We start from the raw sequence: 13,380 nt of genomic DNA, 5'->3' as shown, positions 1-13,380 counted from the left end.
AACATGTCTTGGTCCATGAGCTTGTACATCCTCTTTAGCTTAGTACCATTGTATCTATCCAGCTTTCGTGTCAGTTCATCCTTGATCAGCATCTTGCACATATCACACAAATCTTGGTTAGCTATTCCAATGCATCCTTTAGCTAGATCTTCTATCATCAAAGTGTTATCCTTCTTAGTTTAGCTTTCCAAGTGCATCACTCATTCAAATCCACTAGCTTAGGTGCTCTTTAATAGATCCTTGTAGGATATAGCTTTCCTCATGTCTGATCTTGGTCCGTTAGTACCTCGTCCTACCCATCTCATTGGCAAACAATTATCTTTTGGATTTTCTCTTTCTTTTGATTTGAAATCTTTCCTTTTGGGTCTTGAAGTATCTTTTCCAAGCAATCTTTTTGTTCCCTCCTCAAGGTTGCCACGATCTTCCATATCATGGTATGTTGTGAATGGGGCACTTTGAGCATATGATTTTGACCAAGTCTTTTGTTTGATTTTCTTTTCTGCTTGTCGGTTACCTAGTGTTAGTTCCTCTTTGATTCTTTTGAGATTCATGTGTGATGTTGGGGCAATCCTTGCATTTTTTTTTGAGTTAGTTCATCAGTCCTCTGGACAGTTGGTGAAAAGGCTTTGATGTTCTTGGTAACCTTGGAAATTAACCAACAGTCCTATAGCAAATCTAGTGCTCAACTACATGGTGGTACTTCTCTTTGAAGTATCCCCCTGCTCAAAAAGCTTCAATGGATTCTCTTCATCTCCATTATCCCCCATCCATCTCCAGCATCTGTCTCTCCTACCCTAGCTTATCCATCAGTATCTCTTTGAATCAATTTTCACTTTTACCTTTAGGGATCCGCAATCCTAGTCTTAGGGATCCACCAATCTAATCAATCCACCAAGCCTCATCTTTCGAGATCCACAATCCTAGTCCTAGGGATCTCTGAAACCCATCTTCTGCCAATCTGACTCTTTGAAATCCTGTTGCCTCAACTTCATCTCATCTCAACATCCCTTCTCTTATCTTGGATTCCTTTTTATAGTGCTCTGCTCCTTCATCCTCTCCCCAATCCTAAAATTCTTAACCTTATTTACTCTTGTGCCTCTGATTTTCCCCTTTATCATTCTCCCATAGTGAGAGTTTGAGCTAACTAAACCTCTTCTCTTAAGCCATTCTTCGTCCTCCCACCCACCAAGATTCTTGTACTTTTCAAGAAGTTGTCGAGCCTTACTTTCTCTCCTCACTACCTTCTTGAGGGGGCGTCTCCTAGTCCATTCTCTCCTCTTCTGCTCTAGCCTTGGGCATCTTATTTTCTTATCTTTGATGCCATGCCACTTGTGGCATCACATCTAATTTATTTATTTATTTATTTTTATGCCATTAAATCCCTTTATCTTAATTAAAAATATTTAACTAAGGAATCCCTCCCAAAAATGTTTAAATCTTATTTAAACATCATTTCCTTATTTATTAATTATTTAATTAATAAATTGACCAAAAATCCCAAAAAAAATTATTTATTTATTTTTTGCCCAAAACTTGGCCAATTTCCCTAAGACCACTACCCTCTTCCAAAATCTTCTAATCCTTCTTTAATTTTGATTAAAGGCTAACCCCACCATTTCCTACTCCTAATCCCAACTCAAAATATTTAATTAAGATTAAATATTAATCCTCATGTTTATTAAAAATATTTTAATAAATATCTCCTCAACCCAAACCCTTGAAATAAATAAAACTTTATTTATTTCCTAAAAATCCTATTTATCCTCATCCTAGGAAGTTCTAGACTCTTCTAGAAAGTCTTCATCCTCATCCAAAGCCTAGACTCTTCTAGAAGATGTCAATCCTTACCTTTAATCCTAATCTTAATCCCCCCCTAACCTTGTCACATTTCCTAAACATGGGTTAAGACTTGCTAACCCAAGCCAAAGTAAACAAATATCTCCTCCTTCACCCAGCCTCATTAAATGCCATCCACTTGCCCATCTCTAACATCCCTAATCTAATCCTAAGCCATTTCTAATCCTACCCTTAATCATTTGCACAATCCTAAACAAGCTTAAGACTTTCCTAAGCCAAGCCAAAGTCTATCCCCTCAAAATATCCCAACCATAAAACTTTATGAAGCCCACAAAGCCATAAATGACTCTTACAAGCCCATTCATTGCTCTTACAAGCCATTATTAGGGTCTTTATGAGCTTTGAGCCTCCTTTGTTGACCCCTCAACCCCTCTTTCTCTAACCAATAACCCTTTGACATGTGTCACTCCTTGATTGGCTGTAAGGAAGCACAATCCATGTGCTCTCCTCTCATTCAATCTAAACCTTCCATAAACTTTAACCCATCCTTGCATCCTAGCCCTTGATCCCTCAAGCCCTTTGCCTATTTAAGGAATCCTCTCCCAATCCATTTTAACTCAATCTAGAAAGTAAAGCCATAATTCCATTTTGAGAAGCCATTTTTACATCAAATCCATTCACCAAAATCTATCAAAAATCCTCCATTGAAGCCCATTTGAGCATTTGAGCATACATACATAATCAAGTCATCTTAGCTATTAGACACACCTCTACATCAAGTGATCATCCTCATTGAGAGAGCCTATCCATGGCTCATATTCTCATTTGAGGACTTCACTTTGTCTCTCGTGAAGTTATGTTAAATTAGTATGCAAATCTTTTTGATTGTTTTAATTTAGTGTTTCTAACATACTAAAGTAGCATATACAGCGAGAGCTTTGGTGAAGATATCAACAAATTGCCCAAAAGTTCGACAAAATTGTAACTCCATTGTAGCATTTTAAACCAAATGTCAAACAAAGAGATGGTTGATTTCAATGTGTTTGATCTAGTATGAAATACTAGATTCTTGGTCATTGCAATGACGCTACTATTATCACAAAAAAACTATTGTAGGATGTTCTCAAACCAAATGCAAATCTTCCAAAAGCCTTTGAATCCATATCACTTGAAAACTAGTTGTCACTGCTGCAATATACTTTTCTTCTATTGAAAAGAGAGCCATGATTGTCTACTTCTTACTACTCCATGAAACAAATCAAGAACCAAGCGAGAAAACATAATCTGAGGTTGATTTTTGATCATTGATTGAACTAGCCCAATAAGAATCCATGTAACCAACCAGCTCAAACTTATCATTGGGAGAATAATGAATACCAAAATTGTGTGTACCACTCACATACCTTAAGATTCATTTTGTAGCTTGCCAATGAGACTCATGTAGATCTTACATGAATTGAGAGATGAGGTTCATAGAATACATAACATTAGGGTTCATTATAGAAAGGTACATGAGACTCCCAACCAAACTTTTGTATAATGTAGGATCAACTTTAGGACTTGGATCATCCATGGTTAACTTTTCACCAAGGGCTATAGGGGTAGCAACTTCTATGATTGACATAATTCTAAACTACTTCAATAAATCAGCAACATACTTGGTTTGAGAAATGGATATATTGTGAGGTTGTTGCTATGCCTCTACCCCAAGAAAATAATGCATAAGTTCTAGATCCAACATCTCAAATTCTTGTTTCATTTCTTCTTTGAATTTCTCCATGAGAGATAGGTTATTACCTATAAAAATGAGATCATCAACATAAAAGAAAAAAAATGGAATATTATTACCAACATTTTGGATGAATAGGGTTGGCTCTAAAGGACTTCAAATAAATCCTTTCTTCAAGAAATAACTATCAATTAATGCATACCAATCATGTGGTTCTTGCATCAACCCATACAGTACTTTTCTTTATCTTGTAAACCAAGTCTTATTTTCCTAAAATTTCATAGTCAACAGGTTTATCCATATAAATCTCTTCATTAATATAACCATTTATGAAATCTGATTTTACATCCATCTTATAGACTGCCCACTTATTTTAAGTAGCAATAGACAATATAATTTTAACTATATCAAACTAGGCAATTGGAGCAAAAGTCTCTAAATAATCTACTCCAAGTGTTTGTTCAAATCACTTGGTGACTAGTCTAGCTTTGTCTCTTTTCATAGAAACATTAGTGTGATATTTCACCTTGTAAATCCATTGGACACCAATCCCCTATTTGTCTCTTGGAAGTGGAACTAATTCTTGATGTACCATTTTTCTCAATAGAATAGATCTCTTCATTCATAGCATCATTCCACATTGGTTTTTTCATTACTTCTTCATACATAGAAGGTTCAACTTGAGTGGAGCTTAACAATACAAAGTTACCAAATGGATCCAAAGTAGAACTCCTTTGATATATTTCATTTAAACTTTGTACCTTGTAAGGCTTGGACTAGATTGTGAGTTTGAAATTTTACTTAAAGAGGAACTTGGTAAACTTGGTGGACTTGGGCTTGAGCTTCGAGTTGAGCTTGTGGGAGAGGAGGGACTTGAACATCTTCATTACCCATGATGAATTGTGTAGATTGTTGAAATTTTTTCTTCCATTTCTACCATACTCCCCCTTCATAAGAAACCACATCTTGACTAATAATCCATTGCTTTGTGCTAGATTCATAAAATTTATATCCTTTGGTAGAATCGAAATATCCCACAAAGATACAAAGTTGGGATTTCACATCCAAATTTTTCCTCTTTTGAATAGGAATGTGAACATATGCAGAGCAACCAAATACATTAAAGTGAGCTATTGAGGGTTTGTGTCCACTCTGGGCTTCCTTTGGAGTGATGTTCTGAAGCACTTTTGTTGGGCTTTGATTCAAAATATAAACTATAGTTGCCACTACAACTCCCCAAAAAGAATTTGGAAGGTTCTTAGACTTTAACATACATCGTGCCATCTCCATAATGGTGCGATTCTTTCTTTTTGCAATACCATTCTGCTGGGGATTAAGGCTACCATAAGCTATCTTAGAATGCCATGCATGTCACAAAAATTAGAAAACTCTTTAGAGATGAATTCTCCCCCTCTATCTATTCTAAGTATTTTAATGGAATACCCACTTTTCTTTTCTATCATAGCTATAAAATGCTTGAAACATTTAAATTTCTTCTTAATAAAATAAACCCATGTGCGGCATGAGAAATCATCAATAAAGGTCTCTCTCTCTCTCTCTCTCTCTCTCTCTCTCTCTCTCTCTCTCTCTCTCTCTATATATATATATATATATATATATATATATATTCTAACCCAAGGATTCCTCTTGTATAACACCACAAATGCCAGAATGCACAAGCTCTAGACAAAATTTTTCCTTCCATGAATTTTTCACCAAAAAAATTTCTTTGTGTTTCTTAACAAGAGCACACCCTAAACAAACTTTTTCTTTTTCCTGAATGGAAAGAAGTCCTCTCACCATGTCCTTTTTATGAAGAAAACTTAAGCTTTGAAAATAAAAATGAATGTACCATTGATGCCATATCCACAAACCATATGTGGTTTCCTTAAGAGCATGCATATTAGCAGAAACCAAATTGAGAGCAAACAACCTATTCTCTTTCATCCATGTCTTTGATATGAGATGGTGGTTAGATGATTTACCAAAAAAATTTCAAAAATTATCCTCAAAAATAACTTTATAATTTGTTTCTACAAGTTTCCCAATACTCAGAAGATCATGTTATAACTTGGCACATGCAAGGTGTCATGAATATAAGTAACTTCTCCTTGCTTAGTTTCCACTGCAAGGGTACCTCTTCCCATAACATCAACCTCTTTATCATCACCAAATTTTACTTGACTTCTCATAGATTCATCTAATTTGACAAAGAGATTAGATTTACCCGTCATATGATTTGGCACCCATTATTAAGAAACCATACCTCCTTTTGAGGTTCTTTTGCCAAATCATATGTAAATAATATCAAGTGTGTTGCATCTTCAAGAGATTATTTAGTATAGTTGGCTCATGACTTATTCAAATCATGTTTTTTCTTTATATATTCAGATTCATAGCGTCCATACCTTTCACAACATCTAACATATCCACTCTTCAATTTTGAAGGTAGATGTATCTTTACTCTGCTCAATGGCTATGACTACTAGATCAAACTTTGGAGGAAGAGATCTCATAATCTTCTCTACAACTTTTTCCTCAATAATAGTTTCCCCTTTATTTTTAAGATGATTAATAATATTTTGAGCCCTCATAATAAACTCATGAGTGGACTCAGAATCTTTGACCCTTAAATTTTTGAAAGGGTTTAAAGTCTCACAAGTCTTATCTTGTTAGATCCTTGGTATGTTTTGTGAAGGTCTTCCTATGCATACTTTGACTTTTTCGTACCAACTACATGGGGGAAAATAGACATATCAAATGGAATTTGAATGAGGAAAAGAGCTCAATTATCCTTCTTCTTGTCTTCTTTCAAGTGATTTTGTTGATCTTGTGTTAAGGCATTTAAAGCATTCAAGTCTGCAGACTCGATGTATCCTCTGTCTACTAATTTCTAAAGATATGGAGGTAATAGTAGGATCTTCATCTTGATACTCCAATATTCATAGTTGTCTCTAGAAAATAGCAGAAGTTGGAATGGAAAGTTGCCACCATTTTCCATTCTCAGAGATATTGGGGAAAACCATTGCTCTACCTATAAGAGAACAATATTCTAGAACTTGTTCTGATATCAATTAAATATCTAAAATAAAATCTCTTGTACTATACTAATAATCAAAGAAATAAAACAATAGACCATAAGCAACGAACAATCGAAATCAAAATAAAAACCATGTTTTAATTGAATGTAATTTTTGAATTTAAAGAGTACATTATATAGGAAATCTAAAAAACTTAACTGTGAATGTTGATCAACAATGATAGTGAAAATTATAATAATCAATCCTAAACAATAACATGCAAAGAGATTGCAGGATAACAATAGTTTTGCATACTATGCGAACTAATTAAAAAATAATACCTACAAAGCTAGTTGCAACATGTAGTTTCATGAAGCATGAAATTAATAAAATAATCTAAATTAATTCACTATGTTGAAGATATAAAATAGAATCTCTTATTCTATGCTAATAATTAAAGAAATAAAAAATAGAGCATAAACAACGAAAAACTAAAATCAGAATAAAAACCCTATTTTTATTTAATGTAATTTTTGAATTTAATGTGTACATTATATAGGAAAACTAAAAATCTTAACCTTGAATGTTGATCGACGGAGATAGTGAAAGCTACAATAAAAAAATCATCAACAATAACATGCAAAGTGATTGCATGATAATAAAAATTATGCATACTATATAAACTAATTTAAAAATATTTTAAAATGATGCCTACAAAGCTAACTACAACATGCAGTTTTATTAATCAAGAAATTAATAAAATAAAATAAATTAATGTATTTTGAATGCATTGAAATTCATCACCACTACATGTTCATGCAATGGAATAGTGTATGCGAGTGGCGAAGTGCATGCCTTCAATCTCCCCCTGCATGAGCAATGAGAATGAGACTGAGTTGAGTTCTCAAGGTACTAAAACTAGATCTAGTGAGTGCTTTGGAATAAGGTATCATTGACCCTAATGTAATCATACTTTGAATATAAATGCATGTAAAAGTAGCATTGGTGAACTTTGAGGTGTTGGGTTCATCTTCTAATCAGTCCTTTGCATCGTAGTCTGTCATAATTCATTCTCTATAATAGCATGTAGATGACCTAAGGGATCATGTAAAATTTCCTTGTATGCTCTAGACTCATCAATTATTCATTCAAATTGTTACTTGTGAGCCCAACCTAATCTATTATGTCACCTTCTTTCATCACCTGCTCAACAAAATACTACATCCAAGATTCAAATTTATAGGAATAAGGCATGCAAAATATGCAACTCAACATCATGATCGTGTCACTATACTCCCTCCACAAGTCAAGCCATACTATTTCCTTAGGAATTTTTGAATGATATGATATTTTTTTTTCAACATCTTTTTTAATTATTTCTTCATAGAAATGGAATCTAGAGGTGTAGATTCTAAAGAGGTGTAGATTCTAAGTGCCTGCTCTTGTATTTTTGTGACTATCCTCAAGTGAGAAGGAATCCAAAATGTTCTAGATACTAGAGAAAACTCTGCGACAGTATTTTGTTTAGAATTCTCGATGGTTCTGTCCCTAGGACTATAGTGTTTAGTGCATTCCATGATCAACTTTGGATGTTAAGAAGGAGAGAAGCCACCTACAACAACAATTCCACTTCTCACAATTCTTTTAGCTAGGTGGGTCTAATTATCCAAACATTCTTCGATTAAACTCCTTCAAATCAAGGTGGTCGAGGCTTGTATCTTTGATTTATGCCCACTTCCACATAATTTTGGATTTAGGATAGAATCCTCTCCTTTCATTCTTTATCAATTGTCAACACGTTTGTTCTATTTCCCTAGGTTCTACCATTCTTCCTTCTTGCAAAATAGAAAATATGCATATGTAAGAATAGGTATAAAGCATAAAAAGTAGATACAATTTGTCCAAAAGACAAATATTTTCAATTTATTTTTCAAAATTTCCATATTCCCCTCTGCAAAATTCACTTTTCTAGATTTTTTCAAGAAACATACAATTTTCCACAACTCACTGAAAAGGCTCCTTTTTGATAAAATTCAAGATCCCCTATCATGAATTCTCAGAAAACTCCTCAATGACTTTAAAAAAAAATTCCTCCAATAATCTTCTCTCCAAACTCTTTGAATTTTACTCTTATTCTCAATTCACTCTTCAATTTTTTATGTGAGAAGGAATGAATGAAAGGGTTTCTTATATAAATTGTCCTTCAAAAAAAGTTGCCTTTAAAGTTGTAAGGCTAAAATTAGGTAGTTGCTTTACTTAGCCACTAAGGTTTCCATCTTTTTGTGCCACTTATCATTTTTTTGTTTGTTTTCAAAAAGTTGCCATTATTGATGCTTTAAGCTTTGGGGTGAAGCTAAGTCTTCATCTGTCCCATTTTGATTTTTGTATTTTTAAATTAATTAAATATCGATTAAAATCAATATTTAATTAATTTTGATGTTTTAATGCAAAAGATCAAATTTCTTTCCAAACATTTGTCCAATATTTCTTTTTTGAATTATTCTTTGAAAAAACCCAAATTAGATATCAAAAAATTAATATCTAATTTCCCATGTAAATTAAAAAAAAACCTCCTTGAAAGAAAATCATTTTTTAAATCCAAATTTTCTATTTTTGAAGATTTTTCATTCTTTTTCTTTTTTAATTTCTCTTGATTTCTTTCCTAATTTTTCTAATTTGAATTTTTTTCTAATTTACCAAATATTTCAACTTTTCACAATTTTTGACACTTTTGTTATTTTTTGCGTGGCTTTGGATTTTCATCCTCAAGAATTTCTTAATTTTCCTCAAATTTGTGAATTTCAAAACTTTTCCCAAACCTTTCTCATTTGGATTCCAAATTATTTTTTATTTCCCTTTGGAATTTTTAGGACATCTTCAATTTTTACATTTTCCAAGTTTTTGTTATTATTATTATTTTTTAAATTCAAAATTTTCAACTTTTCCCAAACTTAGATGATTTTCACAACCTCTAGAATTTTCCAAGTTTTCAAATTTTTTGTTTTAGTGTTTGAATTTTCCAAGAAAATTTGTCATTTGGATTCCACAATTTTTACAATTTTAGACACTCTGCATGATGCGTATCAGAAATTTTATTCCGCGAGGAACATTATATGCAAAGTTCAAATGTATTTTAAGTGTATAAAAGTGAAGGGAAGAGTAATATTTTAATATATTTTTAGTGCCTACCCTCATTCACATTTTTTTCTGGACATATTGTTGTTGTTATTATCAAACTATGATGGACTAGTTTTATGTTGATGGATTAGTGGTATTGTTTTGAGACTATCAGACATTATGTTATGCATTCAGAGGCTATGTGATGAGATCATTTAGACTTTACATTTCATGCATCCATGATGATCATTATATTGTGTTCAGTTACTAATGATTAGTTGGATGGTTTATTATCTCATGTGTTTTATTATGAATACTTACCCCATACTTGCATGTGTATGGTGTGCGTGTTTTCTTATTGTATGGCATTTTTTATGTGGTTAAGGAAGGGAGTCGTAGTCACCTGCTTAGTCAGGATCTACACAATGCACCACTTCCTGCCATTGTCTGTTTAGCTTAGCATTATATATATTGTATGTACATGCATGGTTTTTCTGCAGGTTGCAGGTATTGGGTATCGACTTCCCTAAATTGCCAGGATGAGCGTACCCTATTATACTATCTCAATGATAAGAGAAGGGAGATAAATTCTCAAGTCCAAATCCCAAACCCTTAAGCCAGTTGTCTTAGTGAGGTAGGACAAATATCTGAATATTTTACCCACCGAAGGTGTCAGATGACATAATTCATGATTTTTAACTCTTTAGACTGAGTTTGTGTGATTTACTCTATGATGGGTTTTCATATTTTATTTTAGAGGTCTATGGTGAATTTTCTATTAATTAAGTCTTAATAAATAGATTTATTTAATAAATTAATTATTTGAGAAAATTAATATAAAATATCATGTTATTTGATATTTTGATTATAATTAATTAAATGGGAATTAATTGAGACAAAAGAATTAAATAAAAGAAAATTAGAAATTAAAATTAATAATAATTATAAAATAATAATAAAGTAACAAATAAATAGTAATAATAAAAGTTATAAAAATTAAAATGAAAGTTATAAACATTAAAATGGAAGTTATAAATATTTAAATAGAAATTATATAAAAGTGAATTGGAGTTATAAGCTTGCATGGGAGTTAACGCACTTTTCTATTTCTCAAGTGCCAACAACACGAGGGTTAGTGCATCAATTAAGCACATGGTGTCTACAACCCTATGGCTCATCTTGAAGGTTGGAAAAGACCCATGCTTAGTTGGTGACACCTTCCAGCTGTTTCTAGAAGCATTCTAGATGTTTCCTGAAAGCTCTTTATATTCAGGCATTCCTAGAAGCTTAGACATAGTGTTGGGAGTGCAATTGGAGCATTGGAGGACTCGATAACTCTGAAGAAGGGAGGAGCTTGCTCTGCGGGTTTCTGAGGAAGAGCGATTTAGCATCAGAATCCTAGTATATTCTTGTGATTTTACTTATGCTAGTTTTGCATCATGCATTCCCTGTCTTCTTCGTGTCTTCCATATGTTTTCTGAGGAATTTCATATTTTATTGTGCATTCTCAATATGGGTAGATTAATTTATTTGAAAATTTTATATGCATAGATCTAAAAAGAACACGGGGCTAGGGTTGAGATTCATAGTCAAACCCTTTAGATTAATTATTGAAATTTTGGGAGATCAAAAGTTTATGGAGGAATTCTGAAAATTGAAGTTTGTATTGATATATTGTCAATTTTCTTATACATAAATACATACATATATATATATATATATATATGCTCATATACTATGATATTTTTAATTCTGCATATATTTGTATATATATATACATATATATATATATATATATACATACCTTTATATATATATACATATATATGTATATATAATATAAATTTGTTAAAAAAATCGGATAACATGTCCATGGGCAAAAACGTTTTAAGAAACGTTTTAAACCAAATCGCAAATGGAATAGCGTAAGTGATTTTAAAAAAATATAAACATTTTATACATTAAGTTGAGGGGGGCAGACGAGACCCGCACCCCCACTGTGGTTGTAGTGTACCGCAGTCACAATGGTATGCAGTACCACTGACATCGCAAGCCTTGCGACCGCAGGGTCCTGTGTACCGACAGATGTGTTATATGAATATGTGTTTTATAAAAAATGTTTTCCATATTTGATTTTAATTGTTATTAAAAATTTTGGCATTAATCAAATTTGTTAATTCGATTTTGTTTAATGGTAAAATAATTTATATATTCATATATGTATTTATATGTATATATTTTAATATAAATATATATATATATATCGGTATGTATATAATATGTAAATATGATTTTTTTTTTATAATTGTAAAATTGATAATTGATTTATATCAAAGGCTCATGATTTAAATTAATTATTTTATTAAGTATATTAAATTTGATTGTTAGATTGGTTGGGGACGTTTGGATTAAAATTATAATTAAAGAATGGATTTGTATTCATTCAAAACATATAAATGTTCCTTCAAATTATTTTTCTAAACTTGGAAACATAAACCAAGACTTTTGCATTTAAATTTAAGTTGTAAACTTAGCAAAACCAAAACATGTGTTTGCATTGTGTATTCTTTATGCTATTGTTTTGGGTTTCAGGTTGACTAGTGTTGACCAGTATAGGACATCTACTAGAGGCTTGGGGAATTATGTGATTGTGATGTCATGATGATGTTTTAATCTCGATATTTATAAACCCAACCATGGTTATGTGATGGAATGCTCTATGTATTGGATGTGATTATTGATTGTTATAGTTGAGATTCTTATGTATGAGACACTTGACTTAACCATTATTTTTGGTCATCGATCAATCATCCTTGGTTATTTTCTAGTCGCCATGTTGGGACTATAATGTGGATTTATTCTTGATGATGTCATGTTGTGACATGTTTTACTCAACCATTTTTGGAGTCTTCGATCAGTATGATTGATATATATTCTAGTTATTGAGAACCATTGGATACTTTGATTATCAGTGATACTTCAGTTGCCAATAAAGAGCTATTGTGATCATGATTTTCTATGGATGTTTGCTCATGGAGATTTGATGCTTTTATGCATATTTGATGATTTTATTATGGATTATCTTTTGTGATTTTGAGATTTATGGTTCCATGAGCATTAGGGTAGGATATTTGCATGTAGTGACGGGAAGTGGCTTGCAATGGGGGCCAGGGCCCTAAGAGGCTCCCAGGGTAACTCATTGTAAGTTGGATTAATAAGTGATAACATTCACAGCTAATACTAACTAAATGAACCTAAAAAGATAAGTGTTTTGTTCTCGCCCATGCCTTGAGTGCTTGTATAGGCTAGGATGGGAGTAGTGAGAACGCATGGTTGCGACCTTGCATTCCATAGTATGCTTTGTCAGTATGAGAGGATACTAGTGGCCACATGAGATCAGTATGGACCCGTGGAGTTTAGCTAACTGCCAGGGTAACTTGTACGTGATAATTGCGATGACACTTTCCCACTTGCATAGTAGGTTCCTACATGTCATTATGTGCCTCTAGAATTAGATGTCGATTTTGTGTTTGGAACCTTTGAGTTAGTATACTTTTAGGATTCCTATACTTATAGAGATTTGTGCTATGTGTTTTGTTAGCCCGTTTGGGACTTGAGATTATCTCCTCAGCACGGTGGGAGTAGACCACTTAGGTACCACGCAGTCGGGTGGTAGTGTATTTTCCACTCTTTTCATTTTGAGATTCATTGAGACAT

This window comes from Cupressus sempervirens, chromosome 9, assembly GCF_028749045.1.
Source record: "Cupressus sempervirens isolate cs-2001-9-10 chromosome 9, ASM2874904v1, whole genome shotgun sequence".
Lineage (NCBI taxonomy): Eukaryota > Viridiplantae > Streptophyta > Pinopsida > Cupressales > Cupressaceae > Cupressus > Cupressus sempervirens.
This window is presented reverse-complemented; position numbering follows the sequence as displayed.